The sequence below is a fragment of the Erinaceus europaeus genome, chromosome 7 (assembly GCF_950295315.1).
Source record: "Erinaceus europaeus chromosome 7, mEriEur2.1, whole genome shotgun sequence".
In the NCBI taxonomy this organism is placed as follows: Eukaryota; Metazoa; Chordata; class Mammalia; order Eulipotyphla; family Erinaceidae; genus Erinaceus; species Erinaceus europaeus.
The window spans coordinates 13,549,791-13,576,315 of NC_080168.1; the positions used below are offsets into that span (position 1 = coordinate 13,549,791).

General features: G+C 45.7%; 1 protein-coding gene across 3 annotated transcripts in view; it reads right to left on the reverse strand.

Annotated features, from left to right (window-relative positions):
- The window catches only part of NGEF (neuronal guanine nucleotide exchange factor), a 96,002-nt gene extending 70,865 nt beyond the window's left edge, over positions 1 to 25,137 (reverse strand). For 2 of the 3 annotated variants that reach the window (XM_060193795.1, XM_060193793.1), the window contains exon 1: positions 25,042 to 25,130. The gene's annotated coding sequence lies outside the window, so the exon portion shown is untranslated. Of the gene's footprint in view, positions 1 to 25,041 lie in introns of all 3 variants that reach the window. The other variant, XM_060193794.1, reaches the window with a different exon arrangement.
- Positions 25,138 to 26,525: the final 1,388 nt, after the last annotated feature.

The window sequence follows — 26,525 nt, forward strand, 5'->3', positions numbered from 1 at the left end:
CCAGAAGCCGTCTGCAGCCCCCTGTACAGGTCTGACCAGTTAATGGAGTGTGTGTGTGTGTGGGGTCTCATAATGGCAGGACCGGAGCACCCCAGGAACCCCCCCTGGGGGGTACTGGGTAAGATGGAGGCCGTAACTCAGAAGGGGCCTTAGACTCTCAGGCTCGCCCTGGGCTCTGAGCCTGTCCCCACCCCTCCAGGGAGGCCCATGAGAGGAGGATCTGGGTAACAGAGAAAACTCAGTCTGGGTTGGAAGGAAGGATCTTTGGGCTGGCAAGATAGCTCGCCTTGGAGAGTGCATTGCTTTGTCTCACACATGACCCAGGTTCGAGTCTGACCTCACTTTACCAGAGGAAGCTTCGGTGCTGTGATATCTCCTCTCTCTCTCTGTCTCTCTCTCTCTACCTGAAAAAAGATGTCTTGGGGGGACAGGTGGTGGTGCACCCAGTTAAGGGCACATGCTACCATGTATAAGGACCTAGGTTTGAACCCCTGTTCCCCAGTTGCATGGGGAATGCTCCACGAGTGGTGAAGCTAGTTCTGCAGGTCCCAGTCTCTCTCTCTCCCCCCTCCCCCCTTCCCTCTCTAGCTTCCCTTTCCTTTTCAAATTCTCTCTGTCTTATCAACTAGAGGAAAAAAAGGCCATTGGAAGCTATGGCCCCAACAGTAACCCTGGGGGCAATGGGAGAGAGAGAGAGAGGGAGAGAGATGCCTCAGAGCAGTAAAGTCACCCCATGATGTTTTGCTTTTAAGGACCCCAGGTGGGAACATGGCCCTGGTTGGAAGGTGGGGAAGGGGTGCCTGGCTCTGGGGAGCACACTGGACCATTCAGGAAGACCTGAAATTGGAGATTTAGAAATTGAGGCCCAACGGTGGGAGGGGTGCAGGGTGCTGAAGGCAGGGGGATCCAGAGTACTGACAGGGGTTTCTTGAAGGTCCAAGACCTGACTGGAGGCAAACAACTTTCTACCTTGTCCCCAGAAAATGGGTGCTACACCTGTCCTTGCAGTTGTGGGCAGCTTTTTTTGGCTCCAGGGAGAAGCATAAACACGACTTTAGTCTCTTCTGGGTGGGCATGGAGAGACGGGAGAGGAAGCAGGGCCCAGCAAGGGCAGACACTTCAGGTGGGATGGGGCTTAGAAGTGTCACCTTGTCACTCAGGGAATGGAACCGGAAGGGGACCTGACAGATGGTGGATTGGGCAGGAAGAAATTCACACCCCAACAACTTGCCTTTAAAAGGCAGGACATCCAGGTAGAGCTGCATGGGGTGGGGGGGCTCTGTGCAGGCCTGCTGAGGGACACCCCCAGCCCACCCATCCACACCCCAGCAGCTGCACAGCTCAGTAGCCTGGGTCCCTCTCAGAAGCGGGTGGGGGGGGGCGGGAATGGGGCCAAAGCCATGTGCGGACCAAGCAGGGATTTTTTGGTCCCTCTCCTGATGGCTCACTAGAAACCAGGGATGTTCACCTATGTCTGTATGCAGGCTTGTATGCGTGTGTATTGAGTATCTATCATCTATCAATAGATATCCATCTATGTATCCACCTGTTTTTTTTTTTTAGACAGAGACAGAGAAGCAGAGAGAGGGAGAGAAAGAGAGAGAGAGAGGAGATACCTGCACTGAGACTTCCTTCAGTGCAATAGAGGCCAGGCTAAATATTTCTGGGCTGCACACATGGTAGCTCACTATCCAAGTAAGCTGATTTGCTGGCCCAATATTTCATTTGTTTTTTTCTTTTCTCTTCCTTCATCCCTCTTTCCTTCTTACTTTCTTTCACTCTCTCTTTCTTTCTTTCTCTCTCTCTTTTCTGTTACTATGGTTATGGGGCTCAGTGACTGCAGTACAAGTCCATAACTCCCAATGACCATGTTTTTCCACTTAAAAAAATTTTCATTTAATTTTTTTATATAACAGGACAGATAGAAATTGAGAAAAGAGGAAAGGTAGAGAGAAGGAAGACACCTGCAGACCTGCTTCACTGCTCATAAAGTGTCCCCCTGCAGGTGCGGAGTGGGGTCTCAAACCCGATTCCTTGCCCTTAGTACTATGTGTGTTTAACCGGCTTGGCCACTGCCTGCCCCTCCTCACTTCTGATATTTATTTATCTTTTTTCTTTTCTTAATCAGGGCACTGCTCAGCTCTGGCTTATGGTGGTGGTGCCCAAGACTGAACCTGGGACATTGGAGTCTTGGGCAGGAAAGTCTTTTGTAGAACTACTGTGCTAACTCTTCAGCCTCCCTTCCCTGTTTATTTATTTATTTATTTTACTTTTTAAAGCTGCATGAATGTTCCCAAACTGAATCGATGAGTCTTCTGAGAAAAGGATGAGTAGGACAGAATTTTCAGTGCAGAGATGAATCCCTTCTGGAGACTGAAGGAGATGGGGGCTGGGGGGCTGTGATGGGAACTCTCTCCACAGAGAGTAACTAGGGGTGGACGAGTATGGGGAGATAACGACTGGTAAATATTCAGAGGGAAGATTCAACTGCCTTCAGACTGAGACTGCTTGATAAAGCAAATGCGAATGAGAACAGACTGGAAGGAGGTGCTTTTGTTCCGTAATTAAATTGCGTTCAAAGTGATTCGGATAAATAGAGGTAATTGCATGATCGCCAGGCGGTCGATACAGCACAGCACATCGGTGTGCTCGCAACAGAACCAAACACCAAACTCCAGAAGAGACGTCTACAAGGGAGTGTCTTGATAGACAGTGTGCGCAGCACAGAGACACTAACACTGGGAGTGCAGGGCAGGATTCTGCTCTCAACGTCCACCTGTTCCTCCGGGCTTCAGGAGACAGGGAAGAGGCCCAGATGGTGGTGCACTCAGTTGAGCACACATGTTACAATGCACAAGGACCTGGGGTCATGCCCCCAAACCCTACCTGTGGGGAGAAAGCTTTTCAAGTGGTGAAGCAGGGCTGCAGGGTCTCTCTGTCCCTCTATCGGCCCCCTTCCCTTTCAGTTTCTGGCTGTCTCTATCGATTATATAAAGATAATAACAAAGAAATTTCTAAAAAAAAAAAAAAAGAGAAAGACAAGGAAGAGTCTACTAGGAAACACCAAAACCATTATAATTGACTAGTTATAGGTTTTTGCGTGCCTGTAAAGCCCACAAGAGCCAGTGAAAACTATTGGAACGACAAAGAATCCAGCCTGATGTCAGAATACAGTAAGTGTTCTCCGTGCCAACAACCACAATCAGGGGAGAGATTTCAGTCACAGGCATAACAAGGCCAGAATAATGATATTAAAAAAATACAAGCAATCTGAGGTCAGACAGTGGCTCATCTGGTGGAGACCATATGCTACAGTGAGCAAGGACCCAGGGTTAAGCCCTCAGGTGCCCATCTGCAGGGGGGAAGCTTCATGAGCTGTGAGGCAGGGCTACGGGCGTCTCTCTGTCTGTCTCTTTCCCTCTGTCTGTCTCCCCTTCCTTCTCAGTTTCTCTTTTCTACTATCCAAAAATAATGAAATAAAATAAACAACTTATATAAAGGGAAATCCTGAGAGATAGAAGGAGGGAGACTCATATCTTTAGAGATATGAGCAAAGTACTATCAAATGAAGTGAAAGGAGATGTGGATAAATAGAATGACATCCCATTTTCACAGACTAGAAGTATGCGTATTGTTATGGTGGCATTCTACCCCAAACTGACCTCCATGTTCAACAACTGTTTTCTTTTTTAGTATTTATTTATTTATTCCCTTTTGTTGCCCTTGTTTTATTGTTGTAGTTATTATTGATGCTGTCATTGTTGCATAGGACAGAGAGAAATGGAGAGAGGGGAAGACATAGAGGAGGAGAGAAAGATAGACACCCGCAGACCTGCTTCACCACTTGTGAAGCAACTCCCTGCAGGTGGGGAGACGGGGGCTGGAACCAGGATCCTTATGCCGGTGTGTGCTTAACCCGCTGCGCTACCGCCTGACTCCTGTTTTCTTTTTTATAGATAAACACAAAGCTGGAAACGTGCCACTCTGGAAAATCATTTGATGTTCTTCAGAAGGTTAAACAGAACTATAGTGTGACCTAGTGCTTCAGTTCCTAAGTATATTCCCGGTAAAAATGAGAACAGCAGTGAAACATAACAGACAGCTCAGAAATGGATTCTTGCCTGTAGAAAATTATTCTGTAGAAGAGAGCACAATGATTAAAAAATACTAGGGATTGGGGAGTTGGGCGGTAGCGCAGCAGGTTAAGCACACGTGGCGCAAAGTGCAAGGACCGGCCTAAGGATCCCCTAGGAGCCCCTGACTCCCCACCTGCAGAGGAGTCGCTTCACAGGCGGTGAAGCAGGTCTGCAGGTGTGTCTTTCTCTCCCCCTTTCTGTCTCCCCCTTTTCTCTCCATTTCTCTGTTCTATCCAACAACGACGACATCAATAACAACAACAATAATAACTACAACAATAAAACAACAATGGCAACAAAAGGGAATAAATAATAAATATAAAAAAACTAGGGATTACAAAAACAGACAAAACATTACACACACAAATACTATAGATCAATGTCTCTCATTTATTTATTTTTGTTGTTGTCAGGCTGACTTTTTCAGATGATCAGAGGGTGGTGGGAGGAGAGAGACTGAGACTCCAGCACTGACACTTCCTCCAGTGCAGTGAGAACTAGGTTTGAACTTGGCTTGCACACATGACATATTATCCAGATGAGCTGTTCTGTGGTCACCCATTATCTCTTATTAGACAAATTTTGTGCACATTAATTTGCATGAGAATTTTCTCAACAAAGGGGAACACAGGCAATGGTGCACCTGGTTAATACAGTGTGAAAGGACGTGGATTCAAGCCCACAGAACCCATGCGCAGGTGGGAAGCTTCACGAGAGGTGAGGTATAGTTGCAAGTGTCTCTCTGTATCTCTTCCTCTATATCTCCCTTTCTCCTCTCAATTTCTCTGTTGTCTATCCAATAATAAATAAAATTTTAGAAAACTTAAAAAAATTTCAAGAAAACACTAGCAGACAGAAACCATCAATATATAAAAGAGATAACACCATGAAAGAATAAAATCGATCCCAGGAACACAAGACCGGTTTAGCATACGAAATATCAATGTGACGTACTCAGTTGACCAATAGAATTAAGAACATACACACACACACACACACACACACACACACACACACACACACACACACAAAGACAAACATGGCTATCTCAATAGACACTTCATATTAAATAGTCTGACAGAATTCAACACTTCTTTCTGAAGTTGCTCAGCAAACCAAGTATTTAATAATAGGTCTTCTACAATTAGGTGAATGGTATCTTTATCAGTCTCATCAGTTTGACCACTGTGGGGTTGACCCTACTACTAATATTGTAGCCAGACATTTTCCTATCTTCCGGAAGATCGGGATCTCACGTTAACTATGCCTACTCAACATGCAATGGAGGTTTTAGCCAGGATGATTCTCAGGAAAAGGAGCTGAGAGAGGTTCAGATTGGAGAGGAAAGAGTAAACATTTCTATATTTGCAGATTTCATATTTAGAAAATCCTAAGGGATCCCCACAGAGAAACTATTGTAACTAATAAGTTCAGCAAGGTTTCGGGAAATAAAGTAAATATACAAAAATCAACTCCATCTTTAAACAATGGGAATACACATGCAAGGAATGAAATTAAGAAAGCAATCTCCTTGAGGGGGTCAGGCAGTGGCACACCAGGTTAAGCGCACATAGTATGAAGCCCAAGGACCTGTACAAGGATCCTGGTTCAAACACCTGTCTCCCCACCTGCAGGAGGCTGCTTCATAAAGGGTGAAGCAAGTCTGTAGGTGTCTATCTTTCTCTTTCCCCTTTCTCTCCCCCCCACCTCAATTTCTCTCTATCCTAGCCAATCAAATGGAAAAAAATGGCCACCAGGAGCAGTGGATTCATAGTGCAGGCACTGAACCCCAGCGATAACCGTGGAGGGAAAAAAAATGAAAGAAAAAAAAAGAAAAAAAACAATTCCATTCTATGATCAAAAGAAGACCAAAATAACTATGAAGGCTCATTTAACAAAACAAAAAAAAAATACAAAACTTTTTTTTTTGTTGAAAATTTGCTAAGTACTATCAAGAGAAATGAAAGGACACCTAAATAAATGGAATGGCATTCCATTTTCATAGACTAGAAGAATGAATATTGTTATGGTGGCATTATACCCCAAAGTGACCTTCAAGTTCAACAACTGGATCATTTATAGAAATGAAAAAGTAATCATAAAATGCATATAGAAATTCAGGGTACCTATGCTGACACAATCTTGAAAGAGAACAAAGTTGGACTCATCCTTCCTAACTTCAAAACCTACCACAAAGCAACAGAAGCCAAGGCAGGATGGAGCTGGCACATGGACAGACAATGAGGGAAGCTGAGTAGATGTCAGGATCTCTTCCTCTCTATCTCCTTCTTCCCTCTCAATTTCTGACCATCTCTATTCAATAAATAATGAAGATAATAATAAAATAATTTTTAAAAAGAAATAAACTTTGCATTTGATCAAGGACCTAATTGTAAGAGTTAGAGCTATAAAACTCTTCATAGAAAACATGATGAAAATCTCCCTGACTGGGGCAGGGAGCTGGAGTACCTGGTTGAGTACATGTTACAGTGTGAGGACCACAGCCACCACAAAGCACTGGAGAAAAACAACCATGATGACTCTACAGAGAGACCTGGCCTGTCCCACAGGAAGAAACTCAAGAGAAAAAGACACCAGAGAATATTCTTACGCACCTCTTATGTTCATAGCTACATTATTCATAATAGCTAAAGAGTAGAAGTAGCCTAAATGCCCACCAGCAGATGACTGGCTAAAGAAATTATGGAATATTAACTACATGGAATACTACTCTGTAGTGAAAAAAGAGATGATTTTGTATCCTTTGGGATAAAACGGATGGAACTAGAGGTGATTTTGCTTAGTGACATAAGAGATGAAAGATGGTTTCACTCATATGTAGAATCTAAAGAACTGATAGACATGAACTTGCAAACACCCAACCCACAAAAACAAACAAACAAACAAACAAGATAACAACAACAAAAGCCCCTAAAGCTAACAACTTGTTTCTGTGTGTGAGAGGTATGGTAGTTATCTTTGGGTGGGAAGGGACATGGAGCTTTGGTGGAGGGTTCGATTTGGAACTATAGTCTGTAATCTTAGAATCGTGTAACCCACTACTAATCACAAAAATCAAAAGGCAAAACAAACAAAAGAATGTTCAGAATTATCCCATTGACATCAAGGACAAAAAAAGCCACTGGAAGTCATGCTGTTGGAAGTCAGAGGTGGCCCGTGGGCACAGGGTGGGGAGGTCAGAGGTCTCTGGAAGACTGGTGGTGTTCTGGGGTCTGGGTGTTGGTTCCACACACTCAGGACAGGGCTCACTCTACCTTCTGCAACAATTTACCTTTAAAATTGCTTATTTATTTATTTATGGATGCTGGGAAATTGTGTAGATGCAGTCACATCTGCCATGTTGTCCCCTCAGGCTACTGCTAGTTCCCGCGAGAGTTGGGACATTCTCGGAGTGCCTGTTTCGCCATATTGTGCCCTCAGGGCATTGTCTATTTCCCCGCGATATTTGGAGTGCTATGGTCACTCCTCCCCCTTCCCATTCTCGTGAAAGCTGCTCCTATAAAAGCCCTTCTTCCGCACCTCGCTCTCTTACCAGCACTTCACTTCTGTGTTCAGACGCAGGAAAGGTTACTGCGTGAGGCGGCCATTTTCGCTACCTCCACGTGGCCCAACCTGCTTCTCTAGCACCCAACTCTGAGGTGCCAGCGCAAATAAAGATTTGTGTTCCCTCTTCGCTCCAGACCTCCTCTCTCTCTTCTCCAAGGCCTGCACAACAACATCTGGCGCCTGATGTGTCCCGCACTCACGCCCGGCCTGAGGTCCAGAAAAGCCACCCAGACACAGGTAAGTGGCAGCCGCCTGACTCTGTGGCCCCGCGTTTCCCTTCACCATGGAATTTTTTTCGTTTTATGAGGAGGTGTCCCAGACATTATCTCCTTCTCTCCTGGGACAGGTTCTCGCTCTCAGAGACACTTTAATTTTTGCTACACCGTGGGTTCTCATAGCTATAATCGCTACTTTCAAGATATGTACAACGTGGTCTGCCATGAGGATAAGCGACCTTGAGGCTGAGATACGAGAGTTAAAGCATATGTGCTTAAGACGCCCTAAGCGATCAGCAGCTAGTCCCAAAACTTCTGTCCCCACAGACACATACACGTGTTCGGATGCTCCTCCTTTGACCCCGCCCCCAGCTGCCACGGTTTCGGCTTCCCCTGAGGCTTCTGGTTCTCTAACCCTGCCCCCTGCTGATACCTCATCATTAAGAGACCCTGAGGTTTCCGCTTTGATCCCTCCCCCTGCTGATACCTCATCATTAAAAGACCCTGATGTTTCTGCTTCGACCCCTCCCCCTGCTGATACCTCATCATTAAGAGACCTTGTGGTGGAGATACAGCAGTTAAAGGATATGTTTTCAGCGTTTAGAGGCCTTAAACCTTTTGCAGTCTGTCCCAAGAGCTCCATCCCCGTAGATACGCGCTCAGTTTCCCCTGTAGCCACTATGGCAGCTTCCACTTCTGTAACTCTTTCCCCGTGTCATCAGACCAAGTCCACACCTTCCCGGTAAATGTGGCCCCCAATAGACAAAACCCTCAGGTGTGGCACCAATACTCCTCCAAAGAGCTCAGAGAACTCAGAAAACCCGTGAAGGAGGACGGAATTCACGCTCCATGGACCAAGTCCATTTTAAGGAGTTTTTACCAGCATCTAAATACACCCCAGGACTGGAAAGACCTGGTTTGTGTTGCATTGCCAGACCCCCTCTATCTACAATGGAAGGCATGCTTCCACGACGAATGCTCTAGACAATCACAGGAAAATAGTAACAAACAGATAGCATGGAATTTTGATGCATTGTTTGGAGTAGGAGAATTTGAAACTGGAACTCAGCAGGCAGAAGCCAAGTTTCCAACCGGTTATTTTGAACAGGTACGCATCTGCACAACACAAGCATGGGAAAGGTTAACCCCAACCACAGTAGAGGCCTCAGTCCCTATTAACTCATTTCGCCAAAACACTGATGAATCCTTAGCGAACTTCATCTCAAGGGTGAGGCAAACCTTAGAGAAAAAGGTTTATAATCCTGAAATCCTCTCTTTCCTCCTGCATTCTATTGTCTGGGATGGCATGATACCACAATTCCGTCAGGCATGCCTTAGTCTTTTTTTTTTTCCTCCAGGGTTATTGCTGGGCTCAGTGCCTGCACCATGAATCCACCACTCCTGGAGGCCATTTTCCCCCCTTTTTGTTGCCCTAGTTGTTGCAGCCTCATTGCGGTTATTATTGCCATTGTTGACGTTGCTTTGTTGTTGGATAGGACAGAGAGAAATGGAGAGAGGAGGGGAAGACAGAGAGAGAGGGGAGAGAAAGATAGACACCTGCAGACCTGCTTTACCGCCTGTGAAGCGACTCCCCTGCAGGTGGGGAGCCGGGGGCTCGAACTGGGATCCTTACGCCGGTCCCTGTGCTTTGTGCCATGTGCACTTAACCCACTGCGCCACTGCCCGACTCCCAATGCCTTAGTCTTAAACACCTACACCCAGATAATTGGATTTTAGGGACACAGGAACTTACATCAGGCAATTATGGGGCACCCGCTATGACACAGGTTTATGCAGTTACCCCACGTAATCAAAATGGGGCCTGCTTTCAGTGCGGTCGCCAAGGGCACTGGCGTAACCAATGTCCAGATAAGCTGCGACCACGCCTCCAGTCAGGGCAACCCCGCCTCCAGTCAGGGCAACCCGCTTTCAGTCAGGGAGCCAAAAACCTCGGACAATTTGTCCCAGATGTTGGAAGGGTTTTCATTGGAAGAGAGATTGTTGGTCCAAATTTCATAAAGATAGCACACCCCTGAATGGTACAAATTTGGGGCCTGAGATTTTTGTGGACCACTCCTGTTTTAAAACGCGGTCACCCTACTACGACAGTAAGGATTGGCAATATTCCTTTTAAATTTTTGTTTGACACGGTGGCAGAAAAGACGATTTTAAGGCAAGCAGAGGTTCCCCAAAATTGGGAACTCCTCCTGGGACCCCATATACACAGGGTTGGAGGGGTGACCCAATTATTTCTCACATGAGATTCTCTCATGAGGGAAGACCTGGAAGGTTCTACCAGACACTTTCACCTTCTGGTAGCTGATATTAGCACCAACCTACTGGGCAGAGATCTTCTGGAATGTCTTGATGTTAGGATATCCACAGATGCCTCTACAGAGCGTAACACCCGCTCCTGCAAGACCAGATCTAATCAGCACCCCCAATACTAACTGCCACTGTTCGTAGCCAAACTCCCTGCTTAGGCTGGCTTTCTAATGAGCCTGTCTGGGTGGAACAGTGGCCTCTGTCTAGGGATAAGCTAGAAATTTAAAAAAAATTTTTTTTATATTTTATTTATTTTCTCTTTTGTTGTCCTTGTTGTTTTTCATTGTTGTTGTAGTTATTATTGTTATTGATGTTGTCGTTGTTAGATAGGACAGAGAGAAATGGAGAGAGGAGGGGAAGACAGAGAGGGGCAGAGAAAGATAGACACCTGCAGACCTGCTTCACTGCTTGTGAAGCAACTCCCCAGCAGGTGGGGAGCCAGGGGCTCGAACCAGGATCTTTATGCCGACCTTGTGCTTTGCGCCACCTGTGCTTACCCCACTGAGCTACAGCCTGACTCCTGATAAGCTAGAAATTTTAAAAGAGCTCGTCCGAGAGCAGTTGTCCTTGGGACACATTCGTCATTCTCGAAGCCCATGGAATACTCCTGTCTTTGTGATTAAAAAGTGCTCAGGAAAATGGCGCGTCCTCCAAGACTTCTGTGCGGTTAATAAAACCATGCAGGTCTGGGGCTCCCCACAAAGGGGTTTGCCTCTTGCTTCTGCAATTCCCATGGGAATTCCAATTATAGCTATTGATATACAAGATTTTTTTCTCTATCCCCCTGCATCTGCAAGATTGTAAACGTTTTGCCTTATCTGTTCCTTCTATTAATAACACCAGCCCTTCCGATAGATTTGAATGGGTGGTGCTGCCCCAAGGCATGGCCAATAGTCCTACAATTTGTCAAGAGGCTGTTAAATCTGCCCTTTTCCCATATATCCATAAGGGCCTTAATTTTTTTCATTACATGGATCACGTATTAATATGGGGAAAATCAGATACATATCTCTATGCCCTACTTGATTTTCTCATTCCTGCATTAAAGAAATGCGGCCTTAATGTGGCTCCTGAGAAGATACAGCTAATTCCTCCAGTATCTTTTTTAGGTTCAGAGATTTCTCTAATGCAAATTCGTCCCTTAAAACCTAGTGTTACTTTTCCTTCTAACCTCACTCTTGCTTCTTTACAAAGTTTTCTTGGAAATTTAAATTGGCTTAGGCAGTATCTTTATCTGCCTACAAGCTGCCTCCAACCACTGTTTGGCCTGTTAAAAGGAAACAAACAGCCCTCCTCAAAACGTAGGTTAACTCCCAAGGCCTCCTTGGCACTGGAAAGGGTTAGCCAGGCCCTCCAGGACATTCTCCCCCTCCTCTCTGGTAAACCTAATCTTTAACTCCATCCCCACAGTAGTAGGGGCATTGTGGCAGAACCATGGGGCTCTCGAGTGGCTTCACATGCCAGTAGGCGGAGCTCCAAGATTCCTCACTGAGATAGAAGCATTAGCATTCATGGTTCACCAAGGAAGAAATAGGTCTGTGCAGGTCTTAGGGAAAGAACCGGATTTAATTATTCTGCCCTTTTCTCTCACAGATACAGAGCGGCTCATACGCCATCATTCCCACTTTGCCATAAGCTTAGTGGGGTTTCCAGGACAAATAGATAACCATTTTCCTTCTAATAAATTGATAGCTTCTTTACCTCTTTTGCCTCTACTAGCACCTAAACTTTTCTCTCAAGATCCCATTCCTTCTGCTCCTACAGTCTTCACTGATGGTGGAAGAAAGGGAGCTGCTGCCCTTATATATTACCTGGACAAACAACCCCCTAAACCTCTCTTTACTGAGCTTCCTGAGAATTCCCCTCAGTACAAAGAACTTTATGCTGTTTTACTTGCATTAAAAGCTGTACCAGAATCCTTCAACCTTTTTCTGACAGTGTATACTGTTAACTAACTTCCATGGCTTGCTCGTTCCTATGTGAAAATTGATGACAACCCACTTTACCCTCTCTTGATTCAAATCGCCTCTATGCTCTCTTCTCGAACCCAACCACTATATATTCAGCACCTTCGTTCCCACAGCCCTCTTCCTGGTTCCCTGTCCGAAGGGAATGCTGCAGTTGACCGCCTTGCCTCCACAGGAGCTCTCCTAGTCTCTGTCTCTGATCCTGCTGATTTCCATTCTCTAACCCATGTTAATCTTAAAGGCCTTCGAGCTCAATTTCCTGATGTTCCTTTACCACAGTTAAAACATATCCTAGCTACATGCTCTTCCTTTGCAAGTCTCATAAAAACACCTGCTATTCAGACTCTTGCTGTTAACCCCCGAGGCTTAAAAGCTAATGCTATTTGGCAAATTGATGTCATCCACATACCAAACTTTGGCAAATAAAAATATGTGTTTGTCTCAATTGATACCTTTTCTAAATTTATGTGGGCAACAGTTCAGACAGGAGAAATCTCTAAAAAGCTTATAAGCCATATGCTCTCCTGTTTTGCTGTGATGGGCTTACCTCTTCAACTGAAAACTGACAATGGACCTGTGTTCACCAGCAAACAATTTAAAGTTTTTTGTTCCCTCTGGAACATTACTCATACCACAGGCATTCCCTATAATCCACAGGGACAAGGCATTGTCGAGAGGGCCCATCAAACCCTTAAGGCTCAATTAAATAAAGATAAAGGAGGAATGTACCCCCCAATATCCAGCTAGCAAAAACCTTAACTACGTTAAATCTCTTTAATATTTACAATAACTCGGACTTATCTCCTATTATTCTTCACTGGCAAACACCATCTACTCTCCCATCTATTAAGGTCAAATGGAAAGACCCACTTGATAAAATTTGGAAAGGGCCTGACCCTCTATTGACCATGGGAAGAGGTTTTGCGTGCATTTTCCCACATAATTACTCTAAACCTGTCTGGGTTCCTGCCCGCCATGTCCAACAATACCCTCATGATGGCACTGTTATCCCTGGAGAACAAGAAATACAAGAGGACTAGCTGCAGGATACACCCCAGGATCCATAATATGACATGGCAGAACCTACAAAAGTTGGCTCACAGAGCCCTCTCTCCTACCCCTCCCCTGAATGTCTTATGTTATGACTGGCCAGTTGTGTCTTGTGAGTGAGTGTGTTGAATGACCAAAAATTTTTGCATGACCCATCTGCACAGAGTACTCTATAAGGTAATTTTATATTTTATATAAAAATGCTGGATGCAGCCAAAATTTCTGGAGACGTCCAGAAGAATTCCAAAATTTTTTTTCTCTCTTTTGATTTTATATATAAGTTTTGGTATATATGTAAGTGTTTAGTCTTAAACTGTGTGAGTAATGACAGATATAAATTTGTTTTTTTTAATGATATGTTTTTATAACAAAAGTTTTTTTTTCCTCCTGTGTGTTATAACTAAATGTTTATATGTATGTTTCAAGTTTGGTAAAACATTACTTAACGGTTAAAGTGTAACCTTGAAGCTATATCACTACCAGGAAAGGTAAAGTTAACTTGCTAAAGTTACTAACTATTTAAGGTAAAGTCTAAATATTTAACATGACAATATATCCCCAAGACGAAAATGCAAATTCTGTATACAGGATGCTTTTGGAGGGCCCCCAAAAGTGCCCTGTAAACTATCTGTGGAAATTAATCCACAACAGATCTGTTATCAATCTGGCACTGCAAATGTTAAAACCATTGTCACTAACATACGTTAACTCTCTAAGTAACCTGAGTCTGTTTATACTCCAAAGTAAAAATGGTTAAAAATCAATATATATTTTAACTATAATTGGTCTAAAGATCCTGCTGTAGAGACTGCTACACATTAGATGACCTTTTAACAAAATCATAAAGATATTCAAACCAATTATAATCATCGAGGTATCAATTATAGTAAACCTCTAACTTGTTACAAGTTTTATTATTTTTTTCACAAGTGAGTACAGCTATCAAGCCTTCATATGAAGAATCATCTGTTCATATGATAAGGTATTAAACTATAAAAAGTTCCTCCTTACACAACCTATGTAAATTAACAACATTCACATATTCTTGTAAACTTAACTGGGGTATCTTGTCTTGCCACCATAAGCCATGCCTTTGTCAGCCAACAATTTAAAGATGTTTCCCTTTATAACATCACCCATGCCACAGACATCCTTTACTACCCCCAAAGACAAATGGCTGTTCCCCTAGACATCACATCCACTGACTTCTTCCCTTAGACTTGAGATATGATCCCACCTCTTCATACCAATGGATACATTCCCCCTTCCTTACCTGTCTAACCTTAGTTGTGGGTCCCTAGCTTGTTTTACTTCTTCTGCTCACAATAGGTCCTATAATTCTTTTTTTAAAAAAAAAACATTTTAATTTATGGAGAAAGAGAGGAGGAGAGAGAAAGAATCAGATTTCTGGAAACTAGCGCTATCCAGTCAACCTAAGCCAGGGCACCTGGTACTACTGGGCAAAAATGACCAGGTGTTCCAATGACGGGTAAGACGGAAGGCTGATCCCCAACCTAAGACAGGCACAGTCCACCCTGCCACAAAACAAAGTCCGCCAAATATCAAAACATGATATAAGAAAGGGGGACATGTGGGGAGCCACATGTGCCCTCAAGGTTGCTATTGGCATGGCCATAGAGTTTATGTTAAAAGATAGTTCCTGGGAATTGGGCGGTGGTGCAGCGGGTTTAGCGCAGGTGGCGCTAAGTGCAAGAACCGGCTTGAGGATCCCAGTTTGAGCCCCTGGCTCCTCACCTGCAGGGAAATCGCTTCACAGGTGGTGAAGCAGGTCTTCAGGTGTCTCTTTCTCTCCTCTTCTCTGTCTTCCCCTCCTCTCTCCATTTCTCTCTGTTCTATCCAACAACCACAATATCAGTAATAACAACAATATAATTACAACAATAAAACAAAAGGCAAAATACAAAAAAAAAAAAAAGATCCCGCTTCCCTACACCTTAGAGTCCTTGTTAAAAGATAAGTTCTTTTTCCCCATGAATCACCCAGGACCTTCCAGATAACGGCTGACTACCATGACAAATAATATAAAATAATAATAATAAATGAATAGGAAAGATACACCCCCCAATACTCAGTTGAAAGGCACCAAACCTCTTTTTCTATAAAGCATTCAAATCAGATGCCCTGCTAACCACGAGAAGCAGATTGTTTGTGTTTCTTCCACAGGAATCCCGGAAAAAACCATCTGGACCCCTACACACCCTGACATCACCCACTAGATGGCACGACTACAGTGGCACAACCCCTCCGAAACCCTAGATGTCACCTGACGCGATCTGAAGAACCTGATTCACAGACTCCAAGGACAGAACTTTTTTACTGCCTGTCTGCCTTTCCTGCTTCTGCTTTGACCTGTCACGTTTTGGCCGTTCCAGCTCACTCTCTACAGAAAAGCAGAATTCCAGAGGCTGACCTTCCTCATGCAGCATTTCATCCCCTGCCATTTATCCCCCTAGTCGCCTACTTTGGACTGAGACCTCTATCGGACTTGCTGGTATACCCTTTGGACACTTTAGACAATTTTACAGCAGCTTCTTTCCCTTCACATTGCTGGTTTTTCATAGACTGACCCTGAGTAGTTCATAGACTTTACACACTGTTGCCCTAGGCATTAGATAAAAGGAAAGGGGGAGATGCTGGGAAATTGTGCAGATACAGTCACATCTGCCATGTTGTCCCCTCAGGATACTGCTAGTTCCTGCGAGAGTTGGGACATTCTCAGAGTGCCTGTTTCGCCATGTTGTGCCCTCAGGGCATTGTCTATTTCCCCGCAATATTTGGAGTGCTTTGGTCACTCCTCCTCCTTCCCATTCTCACGAGAGTTATTATCCTATCCTGGAGTGCTATGGTCACTCCTCCCCCTTCCCATTCTCGCGAAAGCTGCTCCTATAAAAGCCCTTCTTCCGCACCTCGCTCTCTTGCCAGCGCTTCATTTCTGTGTTCAGACGCAGGAAAGGTTACTGCGTGAGGCGGCCATTTTCGCTACCTCCACGTGGCCCAACCTGCTTCTCTAGCACCCAACTCTGAGGTGCCAGCGCAAATAAAGATTTGTGTTCCCTCTTCGCTCCGGACCTCCTCTCTCTCTTCTCCAAGGCCCGCACAACAACATATGGATATAGATGGAGAGAAATGGAGAGAAGGAGGAGACAAAAAGAGACAGACATCTGCAGCCCTGCTTCACCACTCTTGAAGCTTCCTCCCTGCATGGGGGGGAGTGGGGACTTGAACCCGGGCCTCTGTGCATGGTAAAGCTTGTGTTCAACGGGGTGGGCCGCTGTTGGCACCCATGCTTAGCCTTTTAACACTATTTTTATATTAGCACAGTGCCTGGCAGTGGTGTCTGAGCTGGACCGGAAGCCACTCCCAGATTGGGAAGATTGAGGGGAGAGCCTCCCAGTCCATGCTCGCCCTGGGAGCAGGTCACCTCGGACCCTGGATACACCCTGCCACTCAGCTTCCCACAGCGGGTGTTGCACACACTGACTGCAGCCCCGCCATGACTGTGCTGAGCTAGCCCCTGGCTCTGGACCCCAGAGCACACCCTCCTCTGGCCTCTCATTCTTCCAGAAACTTCCTTGGCTCATGCACTGTGTCAGACTGGATTAAACAAGCAGACAGCCTGGTGTCACAGACACAGGCCATGAAGTCTGGCCCAGCCCCGGCTCTGCTTTCCATGCTTTGCAACCGAGTAAGTGAGCAGCTTGTTTATATTATTTTTCCTTTTATTATTATTCTTCTTTTTGGCGGAGCTGGGGGCCTCACATGTGCAGTTTTACCTCCTTTGGCTGTTAAAGAAACACCACAGCACTGGGTCTCCCTCTGGTGTCACAGCACTCCCAAGCGGTACTGGGACTCTAACTTGGGCCACGAGCATGGCAAGGCACATGCCCTACCAAGTAAACTATATCACCTGTCCTGTCTCTTTCTGATTAAAAAAAATCGCTGAGTAAAAATCTTGGGAGCCAGTACAGTGATAGAGTACAGGACTTGCATGTGTGAGGCCCCAGGTTCAATCTCCACCACTGCCCATACCAGGCTGATGCTCTGGCTCTATCTCATTAATAATAATAAAAACTGAAAAGATTGTTAAGTGCATGGAATGTTATTGTACAAGGCAGCCACAGAGTTTGAAAATCAAAACAAGGGGGGTTAGGTAGTGGCACACCTGGTTAGTGCACACATTACCATTACACATTACGTGGGGACCCAGGTTTGAGCCTCTGCTCCCCACCTGCAGGGAGAAACCTTTACAAGTGGTGAAGCAGGTCTGCAGGTGTCTCTTGCTCTCCACATCCCCCTCCACTCTCAGTCTCTCTGTGTCCTGTTAAATAAAGAAAGGAATAAATGACAACTGGGAGCATTGGGTTCCTGTGCAGGCATTGAGCTTCAGTGATAACCCTGGTGGCGAGAGACAGAGAGAGAGAGAGAGAGAGAGAGGAAAAAGGAAAGAGAGAGAAAGGGGGCGGGCAGTGGTGCACCTGGTTAATGCACTTATGGTGTGCAAGAGCCTGGGTTCAGACAACCTGCAGGGGAAACTTTTCAAGTGGTGAAGCAGGGCTGCAGGTATTACTCTCTGTCTCTCCATTTCCCTGTCTCTATCCCATAACATAAAATATTTTTTAAAATAAAGAAAGAAAAGAAAATTATAACAGGTCGTGGTTCAGTCAGAGCCCTACTCCTCCAGGGGAATGGAATCTGTGCTTTGTCTCTGGAGACCATGGTGGCAGCTCCTAGGAGTGGGGTCCCTTCTGGGCTCACGAGTAGGGAGGATGGGGACTCAGCCTACTTTCCATCTAGTTAAAGCTTCTGCAGTCACCACGGCAGGGGACATAGAATACATCTTCTGAGGTGGGGCTGTCTGAATGGCCACCACCTCTGAGACGACCAAGTGGGGCCCTGGGTTTGAGCCCCAGAGCCACACAGGAGCACCACAGGAGCTCCACGGATGACGACGCAGTGCTGTGATGTCTCTTTTCTGTGTCTCTGTCTCTCTCTCCTCTTGTAAGGTCCTGGGTTAACTTGTTAGTGCCACTTTAAAAAAAAGTGCGATAACTTCAACCATCATGTCTAAAATATGGGGAGACAGCATAATGGTTCTGCAAAAGACTTTCAGGCCTGAGGCTCTGAGGTCTCAGGTTAAATACCCAGCTCCACCAAAAACCAGAGCTGTGCAGTGCTCTGGTAAAATTAAAAAAAAATTCAGATAAAATATGCAGAAGATCAGGGTGAACCAGGACAGACGACCGCCACCCTCTCCCATTCTCTTTCCAGAAGCACAGGATTTGAAGCAGTGGCTATGAGCTGATTTTTTTTTTTTGGAGGTCCATTAGCTAAATATTAAATAAAGAAATTTGGACTGGGGAGATAGCATAATGGCTAAGCAAAACAAGCAAGCAAAGAAACAAAAACCCTTTCTGTCTGAGTCTCTGAGGTCCCAGGTTAAGTCCAGTCCCCAGCACCACCATAAGCCAGAGCTGAGCTGGGCTCTGGTCATTTTTTCTCTCTCTCTGTATCTCTCAATAAATAAATAAATATTATATTTTAAGATAAATAAAAAACAATTCATCATTATCTCTTCTGGGTGTCTTAGAGCAAAGTCCAATCAGCACACACAACCTGTAATCTCACGATGGTCACACTCAGGATGAAAAGGCACGGAGAATATTGAGAGCCAATCCACAGACACTAGTCACAGTACAAGCAGTGTTAAAATTGACAAATGTGCAAAGTGGTCAGTGTTCCAGAAATGCCGAATTGCAATTTCCTGGGGGAACCAATACAAGCTCAACGTATCTTTGGAACACTTCAGGACCTTCACATCAACGATGTATTTGCAAACTCAGCCCCACGGGCAAGGGAAATGAAATGAACTAAACCGGACTATATCAAATCAGAAACTTCTAAACATCAGAAGAAAACTCCACAAGGATAAATAGGCAGTCCAACCCCGATGAGAAGATATTTGCACACCACACATCTGACAAGCAGTTGGTATCAAACATCTATAAAGAACTCATACAGTTCAAGAAAAAGAATAGCCCAGTATAAAAAAAATGGGCAGAAGATATGAATAGACAGTTCTCTAAAGAGATACACACAGCCCACAGACACAAGTGGAAATGTTTCAATTCCCTTACCATTAGAGAAACGCAAATGAAAACCACATTGACATTCCACCTCACACCTATGAGACTGGCCTTCATCAACAAAACAGGAAGCAAGGATGTGGCGAGAGAGGAATTCTATTGCTTTGTTGGTGGGAATGCAAATTAGTGTAACCACTGTGAAGAACAGTATGGAGAATCCTTAAACAAACACAAATGAAAATACCTTATGATCCAGCAATTCCACCACTAGGCATTTCTCCCAAAGACACGGAAACACTAATTCAAAAAGACCCATAAGCTCCCATGTTCTTAGCTGCATCATTCACAACAATGAGGAAGCAACCTAAATGCCCTTCCACAGGTGCCTGGATAAAGAAGTTATGGGACAGGGAGTCAGGCGGCAACGCAGTGGGTTTAGCGCACGTAGCGCAAAGCGCAAGGACCAGCGTAAGGATCCCAGTTCGAGCCCCTGGCTCCCCACCTGCACTTTTTAAATTAAAAAATATTTATGTATTCATTTGTCGCCTCACAGGTGGTGAAGCAGGTCTGCAGGTGTCTATCTTTCTCTCCCCCTCTCTGTCTTCTCCATCTCTCTCCATTTCTCTCTGTCCTAACAACGACAACATCAATAACAACAACAATAATAACCACAACAATAAAAATCAACAAGGGCAACAAAAGGGAAAATAAATAAACACATATTTTTTAAAAAAGAAGTTATGGGACATATACTCAGTGGAGTACTACTTAGGAACTGGGAGAAAGTGGATGAAACTGGAGGTGATTATGCTTAGTGATCTCAGGAACTGAAAGACTATTACTAAATGGTTTACTCCTGTATGGAATCTAGAGACTTGAAACACATGAACTGGCTAAAACAATAACAAAATTCCACCCATGTCTAAGACCTTGGGAGAACCATGGTGGCTATCACTGGAGGTGTGGGGGCATGGAACTTTGGTGGCTGCCCCAAATCCTTTTCACACCAGTGATGGCCAAAGTAGGTTTGTAAAACATCAGAGCTTCAGGGCGTATGTTAATCGCCTAACTCTGTTGCCTTTCTGCCGGTGCTGGTGCCTCAAGTATGTGGATCTCACTACTCACGGGCCAGTTTTTTCATTCTTTCCATTTCAGAGAAAGAGATAATACAGAGAGATAGAGAGGACAAGGCACTATCACACTGGAGCTATTCCTGGTGTCATGGAACTACCATGTGGTACCCGGGCTTGAACCTGGGTCACACCTACAACAAGGCACATGGACTACCATGGGGACTCTCGCACGGGGCTTATAAGCATCAGGTCGAGTTTGCTTCCCTGGCCCCACAAATGCCAGAAAGATGTTCTAAATTCTCTCTCTTCCCTGCTCTTGTGAAAAAATAGATTTAAAAATCATATATATTTATAGAGGGCTGGGTGGATGAGTGTGCATCTTACCATGTGCAAAGACTTCGGTTCAAGCCCCTAGTCTCCACCTGCAGAGAGGAAGCTTCACAAGTGGTGAAAACAGCACTTCAGGTGTCTCTCTGTCTGTCTCCCTCTCTATCTCCTTTTCCTTCTCAGTTTCTTTCTGTTTATCAAATAAATAACTTTTTAAATTTAAAAATATTTATGTATGCATTTGAGAGAGGAGAAGGGGAGCGAGAGAGAACGAGAACATCCCTCTGGCACATGCAATGCTGGGGATCAGACTCAGGATCTCATGCTCAGGAGTCTAAGGCTTTATCCACAGTGCTGCCTCAATCAAGCAAGTAATTAAAAACACAGTGGCTGGGGAGAAAGCTTAGCTGGCAGAACACCAGACTTCCATGCCTGAGGCTCCTAGTACAGTCCCAGAAGCACATGCCTTAGAGTGGTGTGCTGGTCTTCTTTCTCTCACTCATTAAAACAGATACATAAACTTATTTATTTATGTTTATTGCCGCCAAGTTTATTGCTAGGGCTTGGTGCCAGCATTATCAACCCACCATTCTCGATGACCATTTTTTTCTAATATTTATTTATTTATTTATTTATGCCTACAGGGTTATTGCTGGGGCTCAGTGCTGGCACCATGAATCCACTGCTTTGGAGGCCATTTTTTCCCCATTTAATTGGATACGACGGAGAGAAATTTGGAGAGGAGGGGGAGGTAAAGAGGGATAGAGAAAGATAGACACCTGCAGGCCTGCTTCACCACTCATGAAGTGTCCCCTCTGCAGGTGGGGAGCAGAGGCTCAAACGCAGGTCTTTGTGCTTGGTAATATGTGCGCTTAACTGAGTGTGCCACCGCCACACCCTTTTTTTTTTAATGAAAAAATGCTGCAGATAGCCAGGAGATAGCTCATCTGGTAAAAGTTCACCATGCACAAGGCCTTGGATTTAAATGCTGACACCACATGGGAACAACATGGATGGTGAATTGGTACTGCGTTCTCCCTCCCTCCTTCTCTCACTTTTCCCCTAACATAAGAAAAAAAGCGACCCTGGAGTGGTGGTGTCATGTACAAGGCCTGGACGCCCCTTTAATGATAACCACAAGTAGGAAAGATGCAGGAGCCCTTATGACCTGGAGCATTCTCTGTGCTACTTCTCCAGTGGATTGAAAACCCAGCCCCAGCCCAGGTGTGTTTGTTTATCTGAGATGGAGGTCAAGATGGTTTCACTGCACCCCCCACTCACCCACCCGCCCATCTGGCTAGCTAGGATCTCCCTCTTCCATTCCCTGACTGGGAGTCCGAGCTCCTGGTGGCCGGTGGCTTTGATCTCCTCTCTGAACTGCTTCCAAAGGGACCAGAGAACTGCAGGGAGTTCCAGGTGCCTGTGAGAGCTCAGACACTAGAAGAAACCTTCTGAGTGCCCGAAGCTGTTTTTCCAGCCAGAAACAAAAGAACTTTGGACTCCTTTTACTGTTTGGTTGAGGATTTACTTCCTGAAAAGGAGCTGGGCTGAAAGGGCAAGATTAAAAAAAAGCCAGGGGCTGTTTTTCTTTCCTTGGATGATGGATCTCTACGGAAAAGTACTGGCTTTTCTCCACCAATTGGCACTCACAGGACCTGGCAGAGTGCACACCGTTAACATACACAAGGACCTGGGTTCAAGTCCCCGGCCCACAGCTGCAGGGGGAAGCTTCATGAGCAGTAGAGCAGGGCTGCAGAGGCCTTTCTTTCTTTCTCCCCCCTTTTTTCCCTACATCTTTCTGTATCATAAAAAAGGGGGAAAGGGGGGTCGGGCAAGAGTGCAGTGGGTTAAGCGCATGTGGCACTAACTAAGTGCAAGGACCGGCATAAGGATCCTGGTTTGAGCCCACGGCTCCCCACCTGCAGGGGAGTCGCTTCACAGGCTGTGAAGCAGGTCTGCAGGTGTCTATCTTTCTCTCCCCCTCTCTGTCTTCCCCTCCTCTCTCCATTTCTCTCTGTCCTATCCAACAACGAATGGCATCAACAATGGCAATAATAATAACCACAATGAGGCTACAACAACAAGGGCAACAAAAGGGGGGGGAAATGGCCTCCAGGAGCGGTGGATTCATGGTGCAGGCACTGAGCCCAGAAATAACCCTGGAGGAAAAAAAAAGGGGGAGAGGGTGGGTGTTGGTGCACCTGGATAAGTGCACATAGTACTAAGTACAAGGACCCATGCAAGGATCCAGGTTTGAGCCTCCTGGCTCCCCACCTGCAGGGGGAAGCTTCACAAGTGGGGAAACAGGTCTGCAGGTCTCTCTCCCTATCTCCCCCCAACTCTCAATTTCTCTCTGTCTTGTCCAATAGAGTGGAGGAGAAAAAAAGGCCACCAGGAGTGGTGGATTTGTAGTGCGGGCACCAAGCCCCAGTGGTAACCCTGGAGGCAAAAAAAAAAAAAGCCACTAGGAGTGGTGGAGCTGTGTGATCACCAAGCCCCAGTGATGATCCCAGTAGAAAAAAAGAAAGAGAAAAGGAAAGGAAAAAAGAGAGAGAGAGAGTTGGGCGGTAGCACAGCGGGTTAAGTGCTCGTGGCACAAAGCACAAGGACTGGCGTAAAGATCCCAGTTCGAGCCCCCAGCTCCCCACCTGCAGGGGAGTCGCTTCACAGGCAGTGAAGCAGGTCTGCAGGTGTCTGTCTTTCTCTCCCCCTCTCTGTCTTCCCCTCCTCTCTCCATTTCTCTCTGTCCTATCTAACAATGACAACAACAATAATAACTATACCAACAATAGCAACAAAACAAGGGCAACAAAAGGGAATAAATAAATATTAAAAAAACAATATTAAAAAAAAGCAAGCAAGCAATGCAAGCATGTCTTGCTAACTTTTCTACAGAATTGAGCAACTCTTCATGAAACAGCCTCTGGGTACTAACCTTTCCTACTTTGGGACAGGACCTGGCATCAGTGGCCTTCAACCAGTCTGCCTGTCTGCCTGCCTGCCTTCCCAGGGCTGGTCTCTGCCCAAAGGTGCCCAGATTTCTAAGAACTCATCCAAGTTGCTTATCCCTTGAAAAGTCTGGATATTGAAGGATTCGACTTGGGTAGGTAGCACAACCACCAGCCAATAATGATCTAGAGTCTTCATTAAAAATACACATATTATTGTAATGTGGTGCCAGGGAACTAACTCAGGCTTGATACTGATGAACCATCACCTGGATCCACCTGAATTCAACCCGCAGCACTGCACGTGCCTGAGTGATGCTCTCTCTCTCTCTCTCTCTCTCTCATTAAATAAATCCTTAAGGAAAGAGCATCAGGAGAACAAGTATGGAAAAGCCTCCCATTTATTTTAATGTCAGAGGGCAAACACTGGGGCTGATGGGATGTCCCTACCCCCTTAGAGCAGTAACAGCAGTTTTTTTTTCAGGAGGAGGAAGTCACCCAAAATTGATAAGCCCTGTGGAGCTGTCAGAAGGAGGCACAGGATCCTGTGTCTTTGTGAACACACCCCAACTTTAAAAGCCAAGAGAGACAAAAGGACCTGCTCCCATATCTGCCAATAAAACAGGATCCCCTTCCTGCTGCCACCAGACCATGCTTTGACTTAGTACTGGCCAGGCATGAGTCTGGAAGGCTCTGAAGAGAGGGGTATTTTGTCATGTGGAGCTGGGACCCTGGGCCTCATGGGGGGCCATGGTCCTGAGCTGACTTGCTGTCACCTACAGTCACTTCTTTTGGTGACTGTGACTCCTGGACCCCAGGGTGCTGTCTGACACTGGGTGCTGGACACCCCTCGTTTGGTGGGACACAGCTGTGCTTGTTCTGTGTGATCCAGCATTATCCATATTCAACACTCTCAATTCTTGCACAAGGAGCTCCTTAATAATTTTGCAGGGGACCCCCAAACCACACAGCCTGCCTATACCATACCTCTACCCCAGTCAGCACAGAGGAGACACCTGGAAGGAATCACCACCCCATCTTATAAATGGGGAAACCAAGTCCCAGCAGGGAGAGTAGATCTTGCCAGCAAGCTCTGGCCTCATTAAATCATCGAGAGTGAGGGCCGGGTGTTGGCACATGTTACAATGCTCAAGGACCTGCGTTCAAGCCCCCAGTCCCCATCTGCAGTGGGGCAGTTTCTCAGGTGGTGACGCAGGGCTTCAAGTGTCTGTGTCTCTCCCTTGTCAGCTCCCTTCTGTCTCTTGATTTCTCTCTGTCTCTATCCAAATAAATAAATAAATGTGAAAAATAACAAAGCCCATTGCTTACCTGCTGTGGGGCTCAGGGCTGGGCTATTTCCCCATCTGCTGTCCTGTCCAGCCCCAGAGCAGTCTGGCATGTCCCCACAGGAGCTGCTGTGTCCCGCCCCTGAGCAGGGACAACTGTATGCTCTGTCCCCTCCTCCTCTTCCGGGAAAGGCTGGCTGGGAAGCATTCCTGACCTTCAGATCTGCCTGGCCCCAGGAACATCTGAAAACATTTCTCCTGCACTCCAGGACTTTGTGCATGTGTGATTCCACTATTCCCAGAGGACTCTTTTTTCTTTTCTTTCTTTCCCCTTCAAATTAAGGTAGAGAGAGAGAGAAAGAGTAAGAGACAGAGAGGGAGAGAGAGCCACCATAGCAACTGTATTTTGTGGTGTTCCCATGTAGTGCCAGGGGCTTGAACCCAGGTCCTCATGGGTGATAATGAATGCTTCCTATTGGCTGAGTCATCTCATGGCTTATAAACACTTTATTTTTTTAAATTTATTTTTATTGATTTCTTGCTTTTAAAAAAGATTTTCGATGCTTTAGTTTATTTTTCTTATATTTGATAGGACAGAGAGAAATTGAGAGAAATGGGGGAAGCAGAGAGGGAGAGAGAGAGAGAGAGACCTGAAGCACTGCTTCACCACTTGAACCTGGGTCCTTACACCTGGCAATGTGTACACTCAACTGCATGCTCCAACACCCAACTCCTGATTTTATTTATTTATTTAGTTAGTTATATAAACAGAACTCACTGGCATGTGCCGTGGCAGGAATGAACTCAGTGCCCATATTGGCAAGTCCTGCACTATGCCACCTTCTGGGCTGTTTAATTTCTGATGAGAGAGAGAGAGAAAGAGAGAGAGAGAGAGAGAGATGAAAGATTGATACCATAGCACTGTTTCACCACCCGTGGAGTAAAGCTGTGTTGTCCATAATATCTCCATGTGATGACTCGAACCCAGGGCCTCAGACATGATCAGGTATGCACTCTAGTGAGTCCTTGGTCCCAGAATCTCCTGTTCCCCTCAATGCTTATCTTAAAGGTGTTGGCTCAGAGGCTCATCTTCCTCAAAGCCACACCGTCAGGGGTCAGCTGGGCTTAAACCCTGGGCTGTTCACCACCACCAGCCTGGGTGAATTGCTAGGATGAGGATTCTGATATAAAACTCAAGTCAGTCATTGTCGTAGTTATTTGCCTTTGGCAACAAATTAACCAAGATTCCAGGGCTTGGGAACAGCACCCACTTGTTCTTGCAGTTTCTGTGGGTCAAGGGCCCTGGGCGTGGCTGGGCTGGGCTCCCACCAGGCGGCCTTCCAGCTGTGGGTGGGGCTGGGGGAACACTGTGGTCCATGCTCACAGGGGTGGGGGGCGGCGAGGTTCTCAGTTCTTTGTGTGGTGTTGGACTGAAGACCTTGGGTGCCCCCTGACCCTCCGCCTGAAGACATCCACGAGCCTCTCTTGTGAGGTGCTGGGCTGCCAAAGTGTGCAGAAGAGGGTTCC